Genomic DNA, 24,320 nt, shown 5'->3' with positions numbered 1-24,320 from the left:
CTCCCTTTCCCCCCTCGCCCCATGCTGCAATTGTTGAAAGCCTGTGCTTTCAGGTCCTCCAGTCTATCTCCTATAGGACAGATAGGGGATTGGTTTGCCTTCGATTCCTTTGTAAATCTTCTAAAGAACTCAGGGGAAAATGTCTTCAGTACTTATGTTCTCTGTATTTATGCATGTTGTATAATATGTATCTATAATGTGGGATGTAAAAATATAGTATTATTGTTTATGAAATAAGAACGTTCCATATTATGTGCAGACAAAAATACTTGGAAATGTTATGCTTTATTTTATTTTTTCAATTATGGAAGATATAATGATTAAATAACAAATATTTGCTCACACTCTCTCTCATTCTCATTTTAGTAGTGTTCTATTTAAATATACTAATATTTTGGCCTCCAATAAAAGAAAATGGGTAAGCTAAACAGTCATAAATACGGATGTATTTATTTGGTCAACAGAACGTGCCTTCTTATTGTTGTTGTTAGTTTGGTTTATTTTACTTGGCTTTTCTGCCACATTTCTTTATCGCGAAAATGAGGATGAGTGATGACATGACGAAATTGATGAACGGTCCTCACAAAGAACAATTCAGGCCAGGATTCGAACCCGTGACGAACACTCATTCTTGTTCCTATGTGTTGTACTCTGTAATGAATAATAAAATAATTTGGAATGAAAAATGTATCCCAGAACTCCAAAAGCCCAAGTGTCGACATCACCGTACGTCACTGGTGTAAATTCGTAAATAATTATCATCGTTAGCATATAATTGCTATTAAATTGCTGTGGGATTAAAACTTATGGTCAAGTTATGTTTCCAAGATAATTTTGTAAAAGTTTACACACAGAAGGTGAGGGAAGAGCTTGTAAGATTGGAATTCCCTATTTAATAAGCTTTCCAATTTTAAAAACTCAATTTTCGTGTCTAATTTGAATAAATGTTTAATTTTCTAGAAATCTGGTAAATATTTGGATGCACAAGTTTGGTTGTAGTTTACCATTTTTTTTATATATAATTTTTTGCATGAAATCTTACATGAAAGCAAAGAGTGAAAGTTTGAAAACACTGGAAGCACTATGATGAATAAACTGCTCAGACGTCCAAGGTCATCAAGGTCAAATAGAAGCATTGACCATGTGCACCAGTCTGTTAATCAATGCTATTCCTGGTGCAATGCTTCGGTGAGTGAATAATTGAATGTAAAAACATGAACGGTCACCATTTGTCCAATACTCTTTTCCACAAATACAAATTTAATGTTTAAGCTTTCTTTTGGTAATAAATTTATCTTTATACAAAAAATTTAAGTATTTATTTTAATAGTTTTAAAAACGAAAATATTTCTCAGGTGCAATAATCAAAAAGATCTTCCTGTTTTTGACAGAAATAATCGACAAAGCGAAAATATAACATCCATTACCGAGTACAAAGGTACAAAATTATCCACAATGTATTTGTGAAATATGATAATAAAATTGAACAAAGTCGTAAAATTCTATTGATGTACATCGTATTTCTTTCATGTCTTGCATGCATTTCCCCAAAACGTGCGACTAATCCTTTGACGTCATCAGTCCTTTTAGCACCACACATTGCGGCCCATATACAGAGTATACATGAACTATATACATCTTGACTGATCACAGTTGAACTCGCGATGTTTGTGGGTTTTTGAGTTGAAGAATGAAATATGTAGAAATTTCGAACGAATATTTTATTTCCAAACATGTGAAACGAATAGTGTCAGTGACAAAAACATCCTTATGTTCCTGTTGAGCATTATAGCTATGAAGTCTGCTTTACACATCTGCAGCAAAAAAATGTTTAATTGTGGGTATTCTCAACATTTCTCTTCGGAGCTGATCACGTACGCCCTTCAAGTCGTTCATGTACCGCTGAGTGTATGTGTACCACAGTTTGTGAACCACTGATGTAGAGAATATTGATAAAAACATTTTATAATTTCTGTGGCATTTATGTTTACAAAGATTACAATCTTGCAAGCATTGTAAAAGAGAAGGGTGAACGGAAACATGTATTTGTGCCTAAAAAATCTGACTGGATGGACATAGTGTGTCGTTTAAAATATCAGGCAAATACAACACTTAAATCATTTTCTGGATTATTTGAGAAATCTCCCAATTCTGACTCCTGTGAATGATTTTCTCATACAAATGTTCAGCCTTCAGAGACTGGTCCCCAGCCTGCAAGACACTCATGAGTGTGAGGTCATGTAAGACCTGGCATCGATCTTGAGCTCTAAGTCTGATGCAGAGGCCAAGATGGAGTTCAAAGGCTGAAGCCATGTGAGACATAAGGCTGACCTTGATAATTTACACTGGGCAGTAACAGGCCTAAGTCAAATGGACATCTCTGGTTACAAGTAGATATGAATGTGTGTAATTCTTGTTTACCCTGCAACAGCAAGAAGAAGATAAAAAAGAATGATGAATATCAAATATACGAGGGAACGACAACAAATTGTCACACTATTGACCTTCACATGCACAAAGCATTATGGCCCACCCTAATGAAAATTACAGCAAAGGTGTAATTTTCATTGTTAACTGAATAATATATATATTTACATTTTCATGAGTACATCCTCATTAACAGTGTATTTTACTATCTTTTCTTTTCTTTTCAATGATTTACACATATCAGTCATTCTCATTTTCATTACTTACTCAGGAAGTCGAACTACATTTGTATCTTCTTTTATTTTTTTCAGCTACCTGAACGAGAGCTGTGTGGAAGGACAGATCCAAAATATCCCTAGGTCAGTTACGTATTTGCCAGTATGTGCAGGAAAATCATATGAAAGAGAGCAGTCAAAAAATAATACAGAATGTCTCAGTGGAGAAGCAATATTAGAGGCTGATCCTTCATCAAAAACACTTGCAAGGAAGACACATATTAAAGATGCAAAGGCTAATAACAGCACAAAGCAATCTGTTGGTTCCATCTCTGACAAGATTTTCACTGACAAAGGAAAATTCGTAACCCATGCCCCAGAGATGCTTTTTAATTGTTCAGTTTCCAATAAAATTTTATTCCATGAAGCTGACCTTAATATACTTATGGGAGTTCACACTAAAGAAAAACCTTTTAATTGTTCAATTTGCAACAAATATTTTGCCCGCAAAGGTAAACTTAATGACCATATGAGGATTCACTCTAAAGAGAAGTCTTTCAATTGTTCAATTTGCAATAAAGGTTTTGTCTGGAAATATACACTTAATATGCATATGAAGGTTCACAGTCAAGAGAAATCCTATTATTGTTCAATTTGCAACAAAGGTTTTGTCCGTAAAGAAGGTCTTAAAGCACATGTGTTCATTCACAGTAAAGAGAAGCCTTTCAATTGTTCAATTTGCAACAAAGATTTTGCCCGTAAAGGAGATCTTAGTGTACATATGAGGGTTCACTCAAAAGAGAAGCCTTTTAATTGTTCAATCTGCAACAAGGGTTTTGCCCGTAAGGGTCGACTTAATGCACATTTGAGCGTTCACACTAAGGAGAAGCCTTTCCATTGTTCAATTTGCAAGAAAGGTTTTGTCTGGAGATATACACTTAATATACATATGAAGCTTCACAGTCAAGAGAAATCTTTTAATTGTTCAATTTGCAACAAAGGTTTTGGAAATATTGCACGTCTTAATTTGCACATGTGCATTCACAGTAAAGAGAAGCCTTTTAATTGTTCAATTTGCAACAAAGATTTTTTTTGGAGATCTACACTTAATATACATATGAATCTCCACAGTCAAGAGTAATCTTTGAATTTTTCAATTTGCAACAAATATTTTGGAAATGAAGGACATTTTAATTCGCACATGTGCATTCACACTAAAGAGAAGTCTTTCAATTGTTCAATTTGCAGCAAAGTTTCTGAGAGGAAAGATGACTTTAAGGGACATATGTGGAAGTTTAATTTCAAAGAGTAACATTTTAAATGTTGAATTTGTAACAAAGATTTTTCTGTAAATGTAACTTCAGTTTACAGATGAGGACACACAAAAAAGAAACTTTTTAATTGTTCAATTTGCATCAAATATTTTTACTGTAAAGGAAAACCTATTACACACCAAACAGAAGTCATTGTGGTGCACATATCACTTGCTTAAGGATCTCCACATCTGGATTATCAAAATCAATTGTTGATGTCTACACACCAGGAGGAATGTCTTTATTATCCAGCAGGGATCTTGCTCATGCTTTCCAACAAGTCACCAGTAGTTAAAAAATAAAAGCCATGCTGGATTTTTAACAGAGCAAATAATTTCTTATGATTATTCCTTATTCAAGATGCTAAGCAAGGATGGAAGGAAGCTATTGTAACAAGCATTCTCACCTGTACATAATGACTGTTGTGGTTAGAGATTTCATGCCCCTGTGCGCATACTGTCTCCTATGTGCACATGGTCATAGTTCTTATGTGACAGATTCATGCTTAATATAACATGTTAAAATGATGTTTGAAAGCCACTGATGTAGCTCCTGCAAAAGATGTTTCTCTCAACAGAAGGAACTCTTGCTGTACTCCTTCTTCCACTGATGCAGCGAGAAAGATTAATATTATATAATTTAATTTTAACATAGAATTAATAATTTCAATTTTCGGATTTTGACTTTTTCTTCAGGTATGCCTATAAATATCAACCAATTAGCATTGCTACAGAACTTTGTTGATAATTTATGTTGTAAGAGATACAAATCATGATTTTATGTTGGTATTCTTGGTTTCACATTCTGATGCTTGGAAAATTTCCTTGTGACATTAATTTTTATGCAGATGAGTTTTTCAGTGGGTTATTGATACATAGTTATTTTCAGGTTCCTGTCTTTACTTTATGAGGTGTATTATGTTACTTCATGTTGAGTACTGGAAAAATATGAAATATTAGTGAATGTTCACCATATTGAAATTATGTCCATATTGACTTAACTTGGAAAAGTGTAGCACTTTAGCACCACTTTTGATGCTAATTTCATGAATTACTCATTGAGGGAGGGAAATTACATTGTAATCACTTTTTGCACTATCTAAGTGTGTTGACTTAATTTATTTTATCTAGGCTACAAATATGTATGTGTATATAAATATATCAAATTACAATGTCTACCTGAGTTTATTGTGACTTCACCCCTTGCCTTCATGGCGTGGTGCTATGCACAGGGGAACACTTTACCTTTACCTTTTACCCCTTGTAATATAGCCCACACTCATTCCATTAAATGATTCGACTCAACATAGAGTTATGATACAATAATGAATCAAATTGATATTTTGGTAGCAAAATTCGGATTTATTATGCCTCACAATCTTAAAACTGTTACGGGAAAAAAATGTTAAGGAACAAAATCATCATATTGTCATTGTTTGTTTGCAACTCCCCCCCCCCCCCTGTATCTGCTACAGTTAATTAAATGTCAGCTACATTGATTACGTACAAATAATAGCCACAGTGCAGCTATTGATGGGACATTTTTAATTACACTCTCATATTGAACACATAAATTCCACAAAAGTTCAGTAAAATATGAAACTTTTTAATTGTGTTAAGAGCTTTAGAATTATATTTGAACTCAGCCTGAAATTTTCAGAAAAATTGGATCTTGGAGAAGTATTGTTGAAAACACATGTAGCTGTATCATCAAAGGTGGTGTCCAAATTACTGACTGAACTGACCAAAATATAAAAGAAAACCTGGCAAATTACTGCCAATTTATTTACAATCTATTGATAAATTTGTTTTCAGAAGTGAAACAAGGAATTTACTAACAAGAATTATTACCTGGCATCCAACATCGCTACAACCAGTTATGGCATGGCACACCTTTATTATTGAATTTGAAGATTAAAGAATGTTTTTATTTTGTGCTCAAAAGTAAACAAACTAAAAATGATTTCTTAACATAAAAGATAGATAAGATAGAGACCAGATAAGAAAATCTAGCCTTCATAACCGTGTTATTTTTTTGGTACAATATTAGTTATTTAAAAGGTTAGGATAAATTATGTAAAGAATGTCTTATCTTTAAATGGACTGAGAAAGTCTGCCATACTTTTTAAGGACCTATTTTTTTAAAAAAAATATGACATTGTTGAACATTTTCCTGTCATTGAATATAAGTTTGGGAATTTTGTGCTAAAGAATTAATTAATTTTGAACTGAAAATATGCCACTTTCATATTGTTTGCTAGCTGATTTTATAGGAAGGTATACATGGGAACACCTATTCTATATTCAATAATATATTCCAAGAATTTAGATTTTCACCATTAGACTTTCAATTTTCATACTGCTAATGTGTCAAAATGTTACAAAAATTTTGCAACATTTTAAAGTTTTTCACCTTGGTACCCAGAAAAAATATACAATCGAGATTACACTGTATTATTTGTTGAAACTATTCTAATTGTAATGGACAAATGTTTCTGCCAAAATCCTTGCATGTTTGAATTTCTTTATGTTTATTAAAATTTGAGTTAATTTTCTGTACTCATGATGCCCAGTTTGTAATGATTGAGGTTAGTTTCTTTCTTTTGAAAATAGTACAGGATATATAATATATAATATATATAATTTCTACAGATATTACTGGGCATGAATGGAAACATATGCAATATGTAGGAGACTGCATCATTGATGCATGTTGCACACCCCATCCTCTATCTTGGATTCAACTCAAATTTTCCAAATGGGGAATAGTGGCAAGTGACATGTCAAAGTGATGTGAAATTTTTTGCCAAATCGAATGGTGAAATTCATTTTAAGATATTTTGAACTGTCTTCAAGTTATTGCATGGGATGTAGTGCATTAGGTACGAAGAGCACTTGACAGACTGTTCTCAATGTGCTGTCACTTTTCAGCTCCACATATTGGCAAATGTTGTCCCAGTCAATGGGAATTGCGTAAATCTAACTTGTTACATTACTCCTCTCCCTAAATAAGTTTAACAGAGGTAAATTTTATGATCGGACTTCCACTCAACTGCCCCTCCCCACCGAATTTAATGACCAGTAACTTGCTGACTCACATGCACACAAACAGGTGTGCCATAATGAGGAGCAGACGATACCATCCAGCTTGAAGAAGTCTGGGAAATCACTATCTTCATTTAAGATGCATGTGAGAAGGGGCTCTTAACAGCTTGAGGAGATAACTTGCAAATTATGATTGACAAACTCTTGACCGATTATATCCATGTATGCCATATTCCATATCACACTATGACTTTCGTTGCACCTCAATTCCTATTTCATTTAGTTCAATGTCGATTGTCCTCCCCATTCAAAAGAAGTTGGCCTCATCACCGAACAAAATGATTGATGCAAAAGTTGAGTCACTTTCAAGTTGCTTCTGGGCTAATTTCAAAACTGAAGATGGCAATTTGGATCATCGTATCTGATACCATCTAGTATTTGCTGTTTATGTGGATGCAATTAATGTTGTGACAAGACACAAGCAATGAAGATTTATCTGCAGCCACCTTCTAGTGCCAAGCATCAAGTGATGTTCGTTGGTCTTTTCACAAGCCTTGCCTATACTGTGGTTGCTGCTTCCTTATTGGCTGCTGTCTTGGAGCTATCATGTTATGTCTTATCACACACACTTTCTCTTTTCATCAATTTCTGGATGAGTTTCAGCACTGCATTACAAACAATTGCCTGGCCTCTTCTCAGGCTGCCTGCAGTTGAAATCATCTCCAACTTTCCTTGCACTCTGTGCACCAGAATGTAAGCTCGTATCAATCTTCTCTGGTCCCTTGGATACTGCATATGGCTCCATTCATCTACTATAATATCTGTATCACTATTGAATCACCCTGTATTTTATGTTCAAGTTTGGGTTTGTTGTAGAGTTCATCTTTGTGTATCAGAATATATATTTCTTGTACAGGTTGAAGAATTCTATATGCATCAAGATATAATATGTTTCAAATATTTCAATTCTTGAGAAATCAGCATGTAATTTTACTGGTTAATGTGAACTGGCAGAACCTTGAAAATATATTTTGCATTTTGTATGTAATATCCTGTTTTTTATAATAAAACAATAAATATGGCTGCATTATATATTTTATTTTGGATAGATAAGTAGATGTGTGTTGAAACTAGAGTTGCAAAAAAAGCTTGTTTTCTTTGAATGAATGTTTTTTCGATAAAAAATTGGCTTTTTGGAGGCAAAATTGAAAATTTTGGTTTTTACCAATTGCAGCTAACTTGTTTCACTTGCAGTGTCAGTTAAGAGTTTAGAGATTCATAATGTCTTATTTTGGAAGTAGGTACATAATTTTACATGATGTAGCAGCCAGGAGACACATATTGGTCATTTCTTCTAGTTCTAATTTGTTTTTGCCATTCGTGAGTTTGTTCATGTGCCTACATAATCTTATAGTGGTATAGTGATTCTGATTTAATTTTGAAACTGTTGGCCCAGTCCTGATTAGCCTATCTCAGCATAAAATGAACTTAAAACAAACTTTAATGTGTTTGTGTCGTTGATGTCATAAGAAATGATGCAAATGTTAATATCAAACTATTCATGATACACATGCATCATCAGGGCTCGAAATGGAAATTTTCACGAAACAGAATGCTTTACTTTTGTTAACATGGTGCTGACGAGATTTACGACTAGTGAAATTATACCTCTGTATTCCATTTTATAATAGTTATTATTAAAATATTTACATAAAACATCAAGTAATATTACTTTGGCTATGAGTTCTAGAATTTTCTGGATTTTAAAATTTAAACGGAAATTGTGAATTTGTGTAAATGTGATTCTGATTTTTGTTCTCTGCTTCTCTGCTCCTTTTGTCTAATCACGATGATGAGGATGAGTGATGATATGATTAAATTGATGAAGAGATGCTCACAAAGAATACCCAGGCCTGGTTTCGATCTTGTGACCCCTGGCATCATAGCATGCTCTGCTAATCATTCCAAAATTTGTGTAGGAGGATACTTTGGTCAGAGCAATCGAGTCCACAAGACATGGCAAATAATAATATAAGTTAGCAAATGAAAGAGTACAAACGAGAACCACAAGGCACAAAAGATGAAGGCAAAGAGATTGGATCACCCTCAAAGGCCATCCGCTTTATTATATTCGGAAAATACAAAATTGGTGTGGTATAAACACATGTTAAATACAATGTTGGTCAGAGGGCCCAAAGTAACATAATGACAACAATGTATCTCTACATAGAGGAGAAGCTTAAAAGAATGTTATAATCCATACTATGTATTAAAGAGTATTAACAACTTATTTCACACTAAAAAAAAAATGTAGTGAAATATTTACAAAATTTAACGAATGGAATTGTTCATTGCCATTTGTCAAGAGATGGACTTTTATTTTAATTTTCCATATAGTCATGAACCTGAATGCCATTCCGATCTGTTGTGGTCCATTTCAAGCCCTGCATTTAATACTTAAGATCAATATGCTACTAGAAGGGAGATTTAGAGCCCTGTTGGCACAAAGTAATGTCACCTTGTAATACAGGTGTTCCAGTTATCACCAATGGAGGCATGCATAGTGGTTCATGTTCCACTTTAAGCTGTAGGTCCAATCCCAATTAGCATATCTGAGCATAAGTGGATTTAATCAAAATTTTGTTGATTTTCCCATTTGTGACCAATCTATTTCAGTTTCTGCCTCAGTTGTAGGGCAGTTCCTTAAGTGGCAGGCTGTGGCCCAGCACAAGAGTTCATTATCATTAGATCCAGTGGTTGACTACTATTTTATATTTCCAACAAGCCTAAACTATACTATATTTCATAATCCATTTATTATCATTTAATTTCAAGGGTGAATATTAACGTATAAAGTTTAAAAAGTTAGGAAGGGGTAAATTTTTAAGCAGAGCATCGACTTTTGTAAAATGAGTTTATTGTGCTGTGGTGTCAAAAGCGTTGCGAACCACTACACTAGGTTGCCAAAATGCATCACAACTTCCTCCATGACCAGGTCATGAAGGCCCACCTTCAAGTAAGATCTTCTGATCTTGTTTGATTGTTTGTTTGAACTGTTGTTTTAAGTCCACTTTATGCACATAATGCTAATTGGGACTGGACCTACAGTTTAAAGTGGGATCCGAACCACGACATACCTCCACCCCTTTATTACAAGGTGACGACGTTACCACTATGCCTTCAGGCAGGCATCTTTTGATCTTACATGAGCTCATGGGCAGAGTTTCACCTTTTGCTTTGGGGGGGGGGGGGGCAGACTCTGGGAGAAGCATATGATGTACCTGAGGGTTTTTGAATATCCTCTAGCTTATAAGGGTTTTGGAGGCCTTCCCCCGGAAATTTTAAAAAAATAAATTTAAAAACACTTAGTTTTATGCCTTTTAGGTTTAAATTTCCTCGCTTAAGTAAATATACATATTAATTAGTATATTGGTTGTCAGTTTTAAAAGAAGCAAAACAGTACGATTATTGCATTTTGCATTTGATTAAATTTTTATTGATACAATCAATACTCGTATTACTTTAAAAAATTTACGGTACAATAGTAAGCTTCAGAAATTTTAGAAAAGTTATTTTGATGCCCCAGCAGTAACTGTTGACTCAACACAAAGTCATTTTACGTTTTTCTTTCTTCAAACTGTACACATCAATCAAATCGTCTAAGACCTGCTATTGCAGCACAATTACTGCCCATGCCAACATGTCAAACGTTAAGATTTGCGGCATGGCTTCATAACAAAAATGTATTAACTGAACTTAACCATGTGTTATTTTTTTAGTCTTTTTAAAGTTGGGGGGGCCACAGCCCCCCGGCCCCTCCAGAACTCCACCTATGCATGAGCTCCCATATAACCTAATGGTAACACTCTCAACTTTGGAGCAAGCAGCCATTGGTTTGTTTGCTGGTGTGAACTCCAGAATTTCTGCGTTGACCCAGCACATAGGGAGAGCTACTTGAAACCAATAGTAGCAGACTCCAATCTTGAAAGTCAGAAAACGATGGGTCACAATTCACTGACCACACATCACAACGAAAGCTGCATACCAGTACTTGACCTTATAACCCTGATCCACTAAATAATGTAATTTTCATTTTTAAGATGCAGGGATAAAAGTGAAAAGGATACAGAGATACTAAACAGCAGTAACTAAACTTTCATAAACTTTCTTAGGCACTTTCTTGTAGATTTTCAATGTTGTTTTATTCACTTTGAACATTTTGAACTTTTGAGCACAGCTGAGGAGACACCTCACAGACAATAGCTTCTTCCATTGACCATCTCTGAATTGTGTCTTCACACACTCTTGGGCACAGTGCAGCCTGGGTAACTACCAAATTTGATTGCTTGCTTGCAAGACACACAGAATGAACTCCTCTTACTTTGAAGCACCATGGGTTTTTGTACATGTAACAATTTACGTACATCCTACGATTTTTCATTGTTTTCATTATAAAGTAAGAACAAACGTTAGTAAATAGTACACAAATATTAAAGTGCATTTTTTCTTGTTAGCAAAGAAAACTAATGCTACGCTTTTAATATCATGTGGAAGTAAAGATCTAGCATGCAAGGGAATATAAAGTATTGCATCACAACATTATGGTATTTCCTCAAATTATACGAGGACTAGTCAATAATTATCTACACTTTTGCAATAAATTTCCTGATGTTGGCCATACTTCTTTCTGCACACGTATGTCAACAGAGGCTGCATCACAATATGAGAGACTAATGTGCAGATGATTTCCCACTTCATCTGTAGTCACTTGTCGGTTTCTCAGATACATGGCATGAACTTCATGTAAGCAGTGGTTTTGAATGGACATCCTGCTGCTCCATTGTGCATAACACTTATCTGACTGTTTTTCAACATCTTAAACCATTCCGATACACTTCTTCCATGGATTAGCATTTTCCCCATATTCTGATGCAAACCTTGGTTGGATTTCAACCCTTGGTACACCTTCAGTAAATCACTACTCACTGCTCTTTGTTGGTGCAAATGGAGAGTGGTGAGATCATGGTTTTCATAGTAAATAAAATGAATGATGAAGCTCAACAAATGCAAATTCACCCATCATGGGCAGTTATTTCGTGGAATGAAAGGATACACATTAATTTATTAACTTTATTTATATGGTCAATTTTTTAGTTTTATTGAAATTATTCTTATGTAGTCACATTGTCATCTAATGCAGTGGTTCTACTATAGCCAACAAATAGCATCAGTATGTCATTTGCACTCGGCATGTTTCATGACACTGTAACATCACAATGCCTTCATTGACTTTTGTGATAGTTACACGTTTTAATTAAGTTCTCACATCCGCATGTAGACGGCATCAGCACTGTGCCAGTACTTTTGTCGCCGTCAAGCGGATCTAAATGACACTAACTTCCTCCTCCCCCCCTTTCCCCCTTACTACGATTGGAAGCAAGTGGCAGTCAGAAGTTGCTACCTGGACAGCGGACTCTTCGCACGCCTCGCCAGCCAGCGGAAATGGGAGCCTTTTCCTTGTCGCCGAGTGCTTTGCATCCATGTGGAATCAGCTAACCGTATAAGTGGGTACCTGTGCGGTTATAAGAGGAATGTTCAAGCAGGCGTCAAGGAGTACAAGGTAAATCAGAGACTTCATAATATACCCGTTATTTGCTCTACGATAAGACCTATCATCTACGAACTTGACCTTAACGTTAAAATTGGCGAGACTTATGTGTTCGACTAGTCGTTATTCGACCATTTTGTAAGTGAATTAGATACTAAGCCAACACGGAGAATAATCATAGGACATCAATGATTTATACGTGAGAACATAAAATTAAACACAATAATAATGTGCTGCATAATTCAATCCAAGGTGAATTGCCCTTTTTGACTTGGTTGTTCAAGAACGACGAATAAGGAGTTTGTCCAATGATCCCAGGTTATCGTCCTTCACGATTTGTTTGTTTAGTAGAAAGATTTGTTGTTTTTTTTTTTTTTAAGTCCACTTTATGCACAGTAAGGCTAATCGGGACTGGACCTACAGTTTAAAGTGGCATCCGAACCACTTGTGCCTCCACCGGGTATCGAACCCGGGACCCCTTGATTACAAGGTGAAGACGCTACCACTGCGCCATCGGGGAGGCCCTTTTAGTAGAAAGAGAGAAAATCCTTCCTCCACTTGCACAAGCGATAAATAGGAAAAACGACCTTTGCATTCCTAGACCTGGCTAGTAGCATCAGGTCCGTGCACAAAGATCTTAAGTGCCCTTCGTGGGACGTGTATCGAATAGAAAGTAAGATAATCAAGTAACTCAGTGATTGAAACAATTTAAATTAATTACACTATTGATGAAACTTTGACCGATAATTGATTCTTACATATGTCCATTGTAAAATTGCCATTAATGTTAAATGTTGGACCAGAATTAATGAATGGCCCGGCTGTTTGAAAAACAGCGTCCTTTTTAGAGTATTTATTGTATGGATGATTAGCTGCGAAAACATTCGCTGGATATATATATATATATATATATATATATATATATATATATAAATGGTGCAATGTTAGCACAATGTAATTACTGAATGTACAATTGTACGTTCATTTCATGGGATGCCTTTGTGGCGTAGTTGTTAATGTAGTGTTCAACTGGTTAGGTGTCAAACACCGTAATAAAAAGGGAAAGTTAAACTTATGAAAATTGAACTATGATCAATTAATCGAACCTTTGTAGATCCCTCTAGTAAATACCGGTAAACTTCAAGTAAAATACACAGTTCATTTTACTTTATGAATCTGTTTAAAGGAAAAGAGATAGTGCCACATAGTCAATGCGAACAGTAAGGCCATCGCGATTGGCATTGGTACACCTTCGTGACGTTACAAGGGTCTAGTAGACAATAGCTGGTATAAGATTATATATATATATATGTACATGATTGCCTTTTTCAGGTATGGGAAGATAATCGCACTAAGCAATAACATAATTTGTTATTATTATAAATAACTAGTACTGTTTGTTTATATGGTAAATAGAACGGAATCCATGGGATTAGCCCTGTTCTTCGGGTTTCTAATAATTAGAACCTAATGCGACCTCCGTGTTAGCGGAGTAGTTCCTGGAACTCGCGCGAAGCAAGGACGTCGCATTATTTTCGTTGTTTGTATCGCTTGCGTGGGTTTAGTTGTCGATATGGGTTCCATTAATGCGCTTCCGTTACGTCATCTAATACTAACTGGGTAAATCGATAGCAGCCCATAACAGGCGTTACAACACTTTGGGAAAAGGAGCACTCAACATGCTTCATAGATCTTCAGCAAAAAGAATGCATGTGAGCTACTCGTTCCAGCCTCGTAGTTTCTTTTGAGCTAAATTTACCTAAAAATATTTATACTGTACCAGGTGTACTGGTTAATAATTCTTAATTGATCCGAAAGAAAACAAGTGTGGGTGGGGCAAGAAATCCCAGCCAAGTGCAGAAATGGTGTCTCTGACGCTTTCGCCTTTCGCTGCGTGTGATGAGGCATTGTCGTGCTGCAAAATCACTTTTCCGTGTCTTGTTGCCCAATCTGGGAACTTTTCGATCAATGCATGGTTCAAATTGATGAGTTGTTGACAGTAGCAAATGGCATTCACTGTTTCACCTGATTTCAGAAGCTCATGGTACACCACACCCTTCTGATCCCACCAAATGCACAGCATTGTCTTCCTTCTGAAGCGATTTTGTTTTGCGGTCAATGTTGAAGGTTGTCCTGGGTCAACCCATGACTTTTTGCATTTTCGAAGTAGATCCATTTTTCGTCCCCAGTCACTATCCCATGCAAGAAAGACTTTCTTTCATGCCAAGAAAGCAACACTTCACACACCGTTTTTCACCTTTCCATTTGTCTGTCGTTCAGATGATGTGGGACCCATTTTCCTGCCTTCTGGATCTTTCCCATGGCATGAAGATGATCAGATATGGTTTGGCAACCAACATTTAACTTCTCTGCCAGTTGTGTTGCATTTGCGTATTGTCTTCGTCCAACAGTGCTTGCAATTTGGCATCTTGGAATTTTTTCGGCTGACCCGGGCAATCTTTATCTTTCAAGTCAAAATCACCACTTTTGAATCGTCGAAACCAAAGCACACGCACGTCTTGTGTTAGGACATTGTCACCATACGTTTTCACAAGGATACGATGGCTTTCACTCACGTTTTTCTTTTGATTGAACAAGAAAAGCAGGACGTGCCGCACATGCTCCTTATTTGGTTTGAAGGTCAACATGTTTCCCCACACAAACCCAATATCACGATCACTCGCACTCGGTTGCACATCCATGGCATTTTGACAGGTACTGTCCTGGCAACACACTGACATAACAGTTGAGACTGTGCACCAACCCTTGCTTCCAGCACCATCCAGCGATGAAATTAAGAATTATTAACCAGCACACCTGGTAATATTGTTTCTTCATTTATATTGGCCTCTTATATTGCCACAGGTGTAGCATCATCGCCTTGTAATCAAGGGTACCGGGTTCGATACCTGGTGGAGGTACGTAGTGGTTCAGATCCCACTTGAAACTGTAGGTCCAGTCCCGATTAGCCTTTCTGTGTGTAAAGTGGACTTCAAGCAACAACAATTCAATTGTCCTTCATTTAGAGCAAATTTTGTGTTTTGAGTTATTCCAGTGAATTTCATTTTCATACTTATGGAATTTGTATCAAACAGATATGTTTAACAATCAGTTGAACAAATCACTGTGGTTCAATTGACCTGAAAGGAATTAATCCACAGAACTCACTCCAGGTCTTGAGGTAGCTAGCTAGTGGCATGAGAAAAGGGAGCAGGAAAGAGTGTGGGTACTTGGTGGTAACACTCTTCACCTGAGATTGAGAAAAGGGAGATTATTTCTGGTGGATGGCCAATGTCTGATTTACCATATGGAAAAACAAAAAAATATTGTGTCTGTCATTGTAATATAGAAATGGGGTGGTAGCAGAAGAGCATTAAACTGTACTATTGGCCTTGCGCTGTACTTCCATGATGGGTTGTACAAATAATCACGTTAAATGATTTAGCTGAGTTATTAATTAAAAAGACATTTGTTAGTGGCTGGCAGTTGCGAGAAAATAATCTCTCGTTTATTGCAACATTGCAAGGTAAAGGCAAATCTATAACCAATTGGAGCAGTTTACGTCATTATTACAACCCATCATGGAAGTACAGCATCACATTTCAATCTGGTGGCGGAAAATTGACCTTTTTTTATCGCCATTCTCTTCCCCATAGTGCATTCACCAAATTTCAGAGTTCTATGATGCCTCAAACAGGCTACAGAGGGCCCTGAGTTGGGTAACTTTAATTCTGGCCACCCGGTATCTGAAGGAACATGAACTTAGAGGATTTTTTGATTGATTTGCTATCAATGTCAGATGTTAGTGTGATGTTTTTCATGATGGATAATACTCATATATTGCAATGGTTAACAGACTATGAAAGTGTACGTGAGGAGCAGTGCAATATTCTTGATTCAGAAGATAGTGATATGAAGCAGCCTGACATAAATGACCATGACAGCAAGAGGAGAGTATCAGCGGTTGAAGATTGCAATCAAACTCAAGGAAATGTTCATGGGCAACAGTACACTGGTTGTGATGAAACAATAATGTGGAGTATTCACATAATGAACAAAAAATTATATTGAGAACCAAAAAAGATCAACGAAATTTTAAAAATGGAGGTGTTAGCATCGTGCTAACATGTCGACCATTCGCGTTACTCCAACATTAACTGAAATTCTTGTCCTCCGATCCTTTCTTACAATTCGTTAATTTATTATTTATGAGAATTTTGATTTGACTTAGAATATCAATATACATATACATTATTTTGTTTGATTATCCTTTTCTGTACTAATAATCATTGTCTTGCACCGTGACCATGTGATCTAAGGCATCATGGTTTGAGCTCCGACTATGGGAAGCACGCAGGTTCGAGTCTCCTAGGGGAAGAGTAACAGCTTTTCTCCTGAGAATTCAGCCTGTGTATGGGATTGGTGGCCACCTACCATCATGAGGAAATTGGGGAGCTATGAATGAGTAGCATAACCCGGTCATAGAAAACCTACAACAACAACTAGAGGTTCATCGTGCTGACCATGTCACCCTGTAACTGGTCGGATGATCTCCCCCCTCATGGCCTGTTGCACCATGGGTTATTATTATACTAATAATTCTTATAACTCCTTTGGTCTCGTGCTGCCATCTATCTTTAGCTTACACAAACTTCCTTCTTCCTTTATTCATCAGTTACTTAACAACACTATTAAGTCCACTTTATGCACAGACAAGTCCACAGTATTAAGTCCACTTGTGCCTCCCTGATAGCACAGTGGTAGTGTCATCGCCTTGCAATCAAGGGGTCCCGGGTTCAATACCCAGTGGAGGCACATAGTTGTTTTGGATCCCATTATAAACTGTAGCCCAGTCCCGATTAGCCTTACTGTTCATAAAGTCGACTTAAAACACCAAATCAATCAATCAAATCAATATTAAGTCCACTTATTTCCCAACAGTCACAATAGCTCAGTCATTAGGGTGTCTGACTACCATGCGAGGGACCCGTCTTCGATCCCTGCCAGGGGAGATCCAGGATTTTTTCCACCTGTTCAAGCGACTCTGGCACTCACCCAGCATGATATAAACTGGGTACCTGGAGGAAACTCTGGGGGATAAAAGTGGCCAGGGGCATGGTGCTGATCACATAACCCCCACTTTCGGCCATGATCTAGAAAGTGTGGGGCTCTAACTCCACACTCCCTATACACCTTCATGGCATGGTGCAAAGCACAGGGGAACACTTTACTTATTTCTTTAATTACTCATTTCCATTGGGACTGGATTTACAGTTGAAAGTGTAATCTGAACCACTATGTGCCTCAACTGGTTGTTGAACAGTTTTTTTTTATAGTTGATTGATAAAAAGAATGTGAAGATTTTTTTTAAGACACTTTCTCTTTGAAATTTATTATGGTTAACATTTTGACTGCACTTGTCTCAAATGTGACATTATGGCCAACCTAAAGAAAATGATGTAAAATATTGTTAATTATTAACTGACCCTAATATAACTCTATAAACTCTATGACCCTATAGAACAGCCCAACCCACCACCGGACTTGCAAAGTATAAAATTCCACAACCATAAAATCGGAAAAGTACATGTCAAATACAAAGCACACACACTCGTAGACACAAAAATCAAGAAACACATGCCATAATGCACTACAACCATGAACTCAACATAGATAGTGGTTAGGCACAGCATGCCTGGCTTCCCTTACTGCAGCAATTAACACCGGTGAACAGCAGACGACACATACGCAGGCATACAGGCGACTACAGCACACCTAGCAGCAATTTAGGAAGAAATAGCAGAAACATGCCAAACAACGACACAACAAATTCCAACGAGGATGGTGGCTACCGAAATAAATAGAAAGAAAATTACTTAAAACAGCTTCGCAGAAAATGTGAGTACCTAAAATATTTGGTATAAGTGGTAATAAAGTATTCATATTTATGGTTGAACAACTAATATATTTACATTTTTATGATTGTGTCCCCATTAACAGTCTATCCTACTATCCTTTCTCTCCAATGATTTGCACATATCAGTCATTTGCTACTTACGCAGTATAACTACATTTGTCTCTTGTATTTCTTGTCAGATAAAAATATATAAATAACTTACTTGAGTGAGTAGGAATGGTTCAAAAAGACGTTTCGGAAGTCTGTACTACTTCCTTCATCAGATAAATAAAAAAAAAAACTTTAGGTGCCAAACATGGTACCGCGTTGTCAAATCATAAGTTGAGGATTCAGGTTGAGGATAGAAAAGGTAAAGAACTTATGGTGATTGCATAAAAAACTCCGATGAAAATCTTCACTGGTTAAAAATTCCCTATGTTAAAAACAAAAACCACACAACTAAAACAAATAAAAATCGACGACCTATTATAGCCCCCTAGTGACTTCTGTCAGTGTTGGGTAGAACACATGGACTGGGAGCGCTCCTATGCTACGTTGAAGGGGAAATTTCCCCTCCAGCATTCCCCTCTACGATCGTTTAGGTCATCATTCCAAGGTGAACTCCCTCTCGTCTTCGACAGCCCTCACAACCTTGGGAGTGACATGAACACCCATTTTAGTGTCGGTATTTATTGCTTTATCCCACTTTTTGAGAAAAGCGATCCACCCTTCCTCCAGATTACCATCATCTCTGTTAAGCTTGTTCCTTTTTCTGGTGCATATGAGTAAAACACACCATTGTAAAATGTTTATTTCTTTTCAGCTACCTGAATGAGAGCTATATGGAAGGACAGATCCAAGATGTCCCAAGGTCACTTACACATTTGCTGCTGTCTGCAGAACATGACAAGCTAAATGGTAATACAGAATGTCTCAGTGAAGAAGAAAAATTTGAGGATGAACCTTCACCCAATATCCTAGAAACCAAGGCAGAGCAATACTTACATTCTATCGCCAATGAAGATTTCTCTGGCAAAGGACATTTCATGTCCCAATCACAAACCATCAGGGTTCACACCAAAGAGAAACATTTCAATTGTCCGATTTGCAACAAAGAATATTCCCAAAAAGATAACCTTAAAAATTCACATGAGACTTCACAACAACATGAAACCTTATAATTGTTCAATTTGTAACAAATATTTTTTCCGTAAAATATATATCTTAGTTTGCATATGAGAGTTCACACCAAGGAAAAGCCTTTCCTTTGTTCAATTTGCAGCAAAGATTTTGCACGTAAAGGAGATCTTAATGCACATGTTAGAATTCACACAAAGGAAAAACTTTTCAGTTGTTCAATTTGCAACAAAGATTTTGCCTGGAAATATAACCTTAATATACATGTGAGGGTTCATAGCAATGAGAAACCTTTTAATTGTTCAAATGCAACAAGACATTTGCCCGGAAATATAGTCTTAATTTACATATGATGGTTCACAGCAAAGAGAAACCATCTTGAATTTATAACAAAGATTTTGCCTGTAAAGGTCCTATTACACTCCAAAGAGAAACCATTAATGGTATTTGTACAAATGAAATATTGAATTGGCAGACAGTGATCATTTGATCATTCTTGAGGTATTCAGAAATTTCATGCTCAGTGCTTCTAATGGAAATTGCTTTGAAATCTTTGAGTCTGCACATCTGACTTGCAGTAGGATCTCAGTCTCTGTTTTATGAAAATTAGTTGTTGAAGTCCCTAAGTCTGTAGCAATGTTTCCATTATCCCACAGGTATCTCACTCTGCAAACGGGTCAGCAGTAGTTCTAAGAGAAGTTATATATTTCCCGTTGCTGGCTTTTTAACTTTTTTCTCCTATTCTTGAGCCGAGATACCAAAAATCGAGGAAGCTGTCATGGCAGCCACTCTTGCCCATACAGGTGAACCATTTTTGTTACAGATTTTAGGGGTCTGATTTGTACATTGCGCATAATGGCAATTCGATACCTGCCATGTACACATGGCCTTAGATGTTCACGATGTAACAAAACATTTAAACAACATGGTAAATTTTGTGTTTGAAAATCACACATGTAGTTCCTGCAAAAGATAGCTGTCTCAACAGAAAGAACTCAATCCGTATTCCTTCTTCCACTGATGCACTGAGAAAAATGAATTGATAATTATAAGTTTCATCTGTTTTGATTATTTTCTAAGATGTTACTCATATAGTTTCTGTAGTGTACTAAATGTCCGCTAAAACGTCCACAATACTGGAAAATTTGGGCAAGTTTTAGGTTTTTGTCTCATGCGTATGAAGATTTTCCTTCACAATTTTTCATGTTCCTAACAGTTTTCATTTTATAATGCATTTATGTCAGGCGCGGTTGGCCCTATAGCGCACAGGATCAGTGAACCCCCAGTAATATACGATAATCACCTTGAGAATGAACAATAAACAATGTATTTACATTTCCACATTATTTCGCTAAAAATTCTACACAATAAGTCATGTATTTGTGCCCGTAATATGGCGAACTCTTTTGCTGAGAAGAAGAAACCGCGAATCGGCCGCCCTGATACAGACCCTCAGTTGAACCCCCACAGGACAGCTCTTGCCATTGTGAAAGCTTCGTGCGGGAGCAGAAGCTCGAGGAGGGTATAGGACAAAATACATGGAAGATGAGATTGCAGAACCTATGTTCCACCCAACGGTCATGCGCAGTTCGTTCTCTCGCAGAAGGCGCGGGACAAGGCTCCGATCTCGCTGCTTCCTCCCTTCCAGTGTTGCTGTGTGCGGTTCAAGTTTGAAGCGCACACATTACATATTCAATATTCTCTTTGTATCATTTTTGCACCGAACTTCTTGGAATAAATGCAAGATTGTGGCAGAGATGGATGCGTGGAAACAAATAAAAGCTGGAATTAGATGCGATGAATTAAAATAAAGGAGATACATTACCAAAATAGCTCGTGCATGCATTCAGAGGTTTTTCCTTAAAGGTGGAAACACTTCGGGTTCGCGAAAGAGAAAGAATGGCGCGAAGACGTGACTTGCTCTCGCTCGGTGTCAATCGTCTCAAGTTTGTTAGTTTTTGAAGTGGTTGGATACTTGTTGGAAAGTATTAAGTGATGCTGCGAGTGAAGCGAGGGATGGACTTTACCTAGGTTATGTCATTTGATGCAGTGTATGCGTTGTTGTCCGCGCAGGTAAGAAATGACCGATAGAAATGCACATAATTAACTTAAACAAACTTCCTTGTCCACTGAAAAAAAGCGTGTGCTGTTCGACCAGCCCCAAATTTGAACAAAGCTGTCGCGTATCAATGAAAAGGGTCTCAGGTTTGATTTCTATAATGCACATGCCATTAGTTGCCATTTCCCTTTAATAAATGTAGGACCAGTTCTGATTAGTCGGCATGGACGACCGGAAGGGGAAAAGCCCCCCCCCCCATGGAAATCTAAAGTAAACCAAAAATTATATATTACACTCATATCATTTAATTTCAGTCACAGTAATTTTTGGTAATTATTATAAAAGCGTTGCAGCAACTTCAGACTGAAGGAGTGTTTTTTGCTCCTCCTGGGGAAAAAATATATTACCTGCCCCTACTTGAGGACGTCCATGACATTCCAAGAAAACTCAACTTTTTTCATAAAGGCACAATTTATTGTAGTTTCAGCCCTAAATTTATTCGCGCACCCCTAATACAAAACCTTATACACCCAGGTAAAAAAAATTCTGGACAAATCTTTTAAGCACTCCCCCCATCCTTTTGTTAGGCGAAGGAAGTCTATTTTGCGGAAACTGAATATATGTCACATGACTTCAGTGAACCCCCGGGTAAATAATGCACGAGCCGCGCCTGATTTATGTCTATTCATGTAGAGGGTAGGCATGAAATATTGTTAGTGAATGTCTACCATAATGAGCCGCAGTGGTCTAGTTGATGGTGCAACTTGACTGCCATGTGGGAGACCCAGGTTTGATTCTCGGGAACGCCGGAATTTTTCTGGCCTTCTCTCTGCATAATGTGGCTCTGGAGATCATCCAGCCTCAAATCAATGGGTACCTGGTGGCAATCGCTGTGGGTAAAGGCAGCTGGAGCATGGTGCTGATAACATCATCTCCAGAATGGCTGAAATCAAGTATGTGTGAAGGCCTACCGCCACATCCCCTAAATGTGATTCATGGCATGATGCTATGTGCACAGGGAACTTTACCTTACCTTGATGTTTACACACACGCATCTACGCATCTTTTGGGTGGCATAGCGGTAGATACTCAGTGGAGGCATATAGTGGTTCAGATCCCACGTTACATGCTGACGAGTGATTTTTTTCAAATGTTACAAATCATATCATATAAATATATAACACTGCCACAGCAATGAAATATCAATTTTTCTTACAAAAACTAAAAACAAGCAATTAGTTTTGATTCCGAATATACTTTCTTATGGATAATATTGAAAACGCACACAATGTGGTGTGTTTGTGAGAATGACACAATGTTTGCCACATTCCAACTGTGCAAATAATTATCATTAACTGCACAAAAATAAATGTGGATGGATTAAATAAAAATGGGCGAAAGGACAATTGCCAACACAACAAGATTCCCATGGAGAATTATGCTGGCTACATGTCTAGGTGCCAGAGCCTCGTTAGTCAGCAAAATGCAGTCCGGGGTGTAGTGCAGAATGAGGCCAATTGTAACATGGAGTAAATGCAGCCTTTTGTACTGTGCATTTTTTCCAAATTTCAACATGTAAGTAAAAACCTAAGCACTCCGTTATTGTTTAATAGTGCTTTCTCGATACCATCTGATCAAGGTTTGTACATATCATTGCAATACGTATCATTTCAAGTCGCGCTACGATGCCAGGGGGCCCGGGTTCGAATCCTGGCCTGGTTATGGATGTTTGGTAGTGCCCATGGGCGTATATGTAGCTCATGTAAAGGTGGGGTTTCAACTTTTGGTTCAACGGTTCAATTAGGGTTCCTATATTTCATAAGTGAAAATCCGGGACACTACTGACCAGTAGCTTGTTAGGGAGCAAGGGGGGGGGGGCTCGACCTGTAAAGTTGTATGTATGTACAACCTAATTGTCATTTACATCACACATTGTGTGGGAACTTTATTTGAAAACTGCGGACTGAACAGATAGGCACCCAAGCACTGACTCTTTATAGTAAGCAGGTTACTATACATACAATGGAAGAGAATCGTAACTGAAATTCAGCACTGCTAGCAGACGGCGGTGCCATCGTGAAGTCAAAGATGTTTGCAGTGCCGTCTGTATCTTGTTAACTTTTGTATTTTGGAGAGGGAGTGGTTCAATGTAGAGTTAGATTGTTTTGTAAAATGAGAATTTTAAAATTACCTCAATGCATTTAAATATTAAAAAAACGTTCAGGAAAGGATAGTCTTAATCATTTCTCCTATCCCACCCAATTCGAGGACATTTGTGCATCTCGGAGAAACTATTCGGAACACCGGGACAAATTATACCATTCCGGGATTGTCCCTGAAAATCTGGGACATATAGCACCCCTAGATATGATCTGGCTATCAAAATCGACTCTGCTACCACATGAAAGGTCAGACATTTAATAAATTAAGTCTATCTACGAAGTTCTAAGTTTTCTACGTAAAATGAGCTTTTGAAGAAGCTAGTGTCAGCTTCTCTTTAGAAAATAATTACAATGTTAGAATTAGTATTTTCCTCCTTGCTACAACATTGAAAATAACGTCATCGGTGTTATTTTAATATTTGTATGTATGTACACTTAACAGTGCAGGATCCATTAGTC

This window comes from Lepisma saccharinum, chromosome 12 (genome assembly GCF_977018435.1).
Source record: "Lepisma saccharinum chromosome 12, izLepSacc3.1, whole genome shotgun sequence".
Classification (NCBI taxonomy): Eukaryota; Metazoa; Arthropoda; class Insecta; order Zygentoma; family Lepismatidae; genus Lepisma; species Lepisma saccharinum.
The sequence above is the reverse complement of the archived record's forward strand: the minus strand, read 5'-3'. Positions refer to the sequence as shown.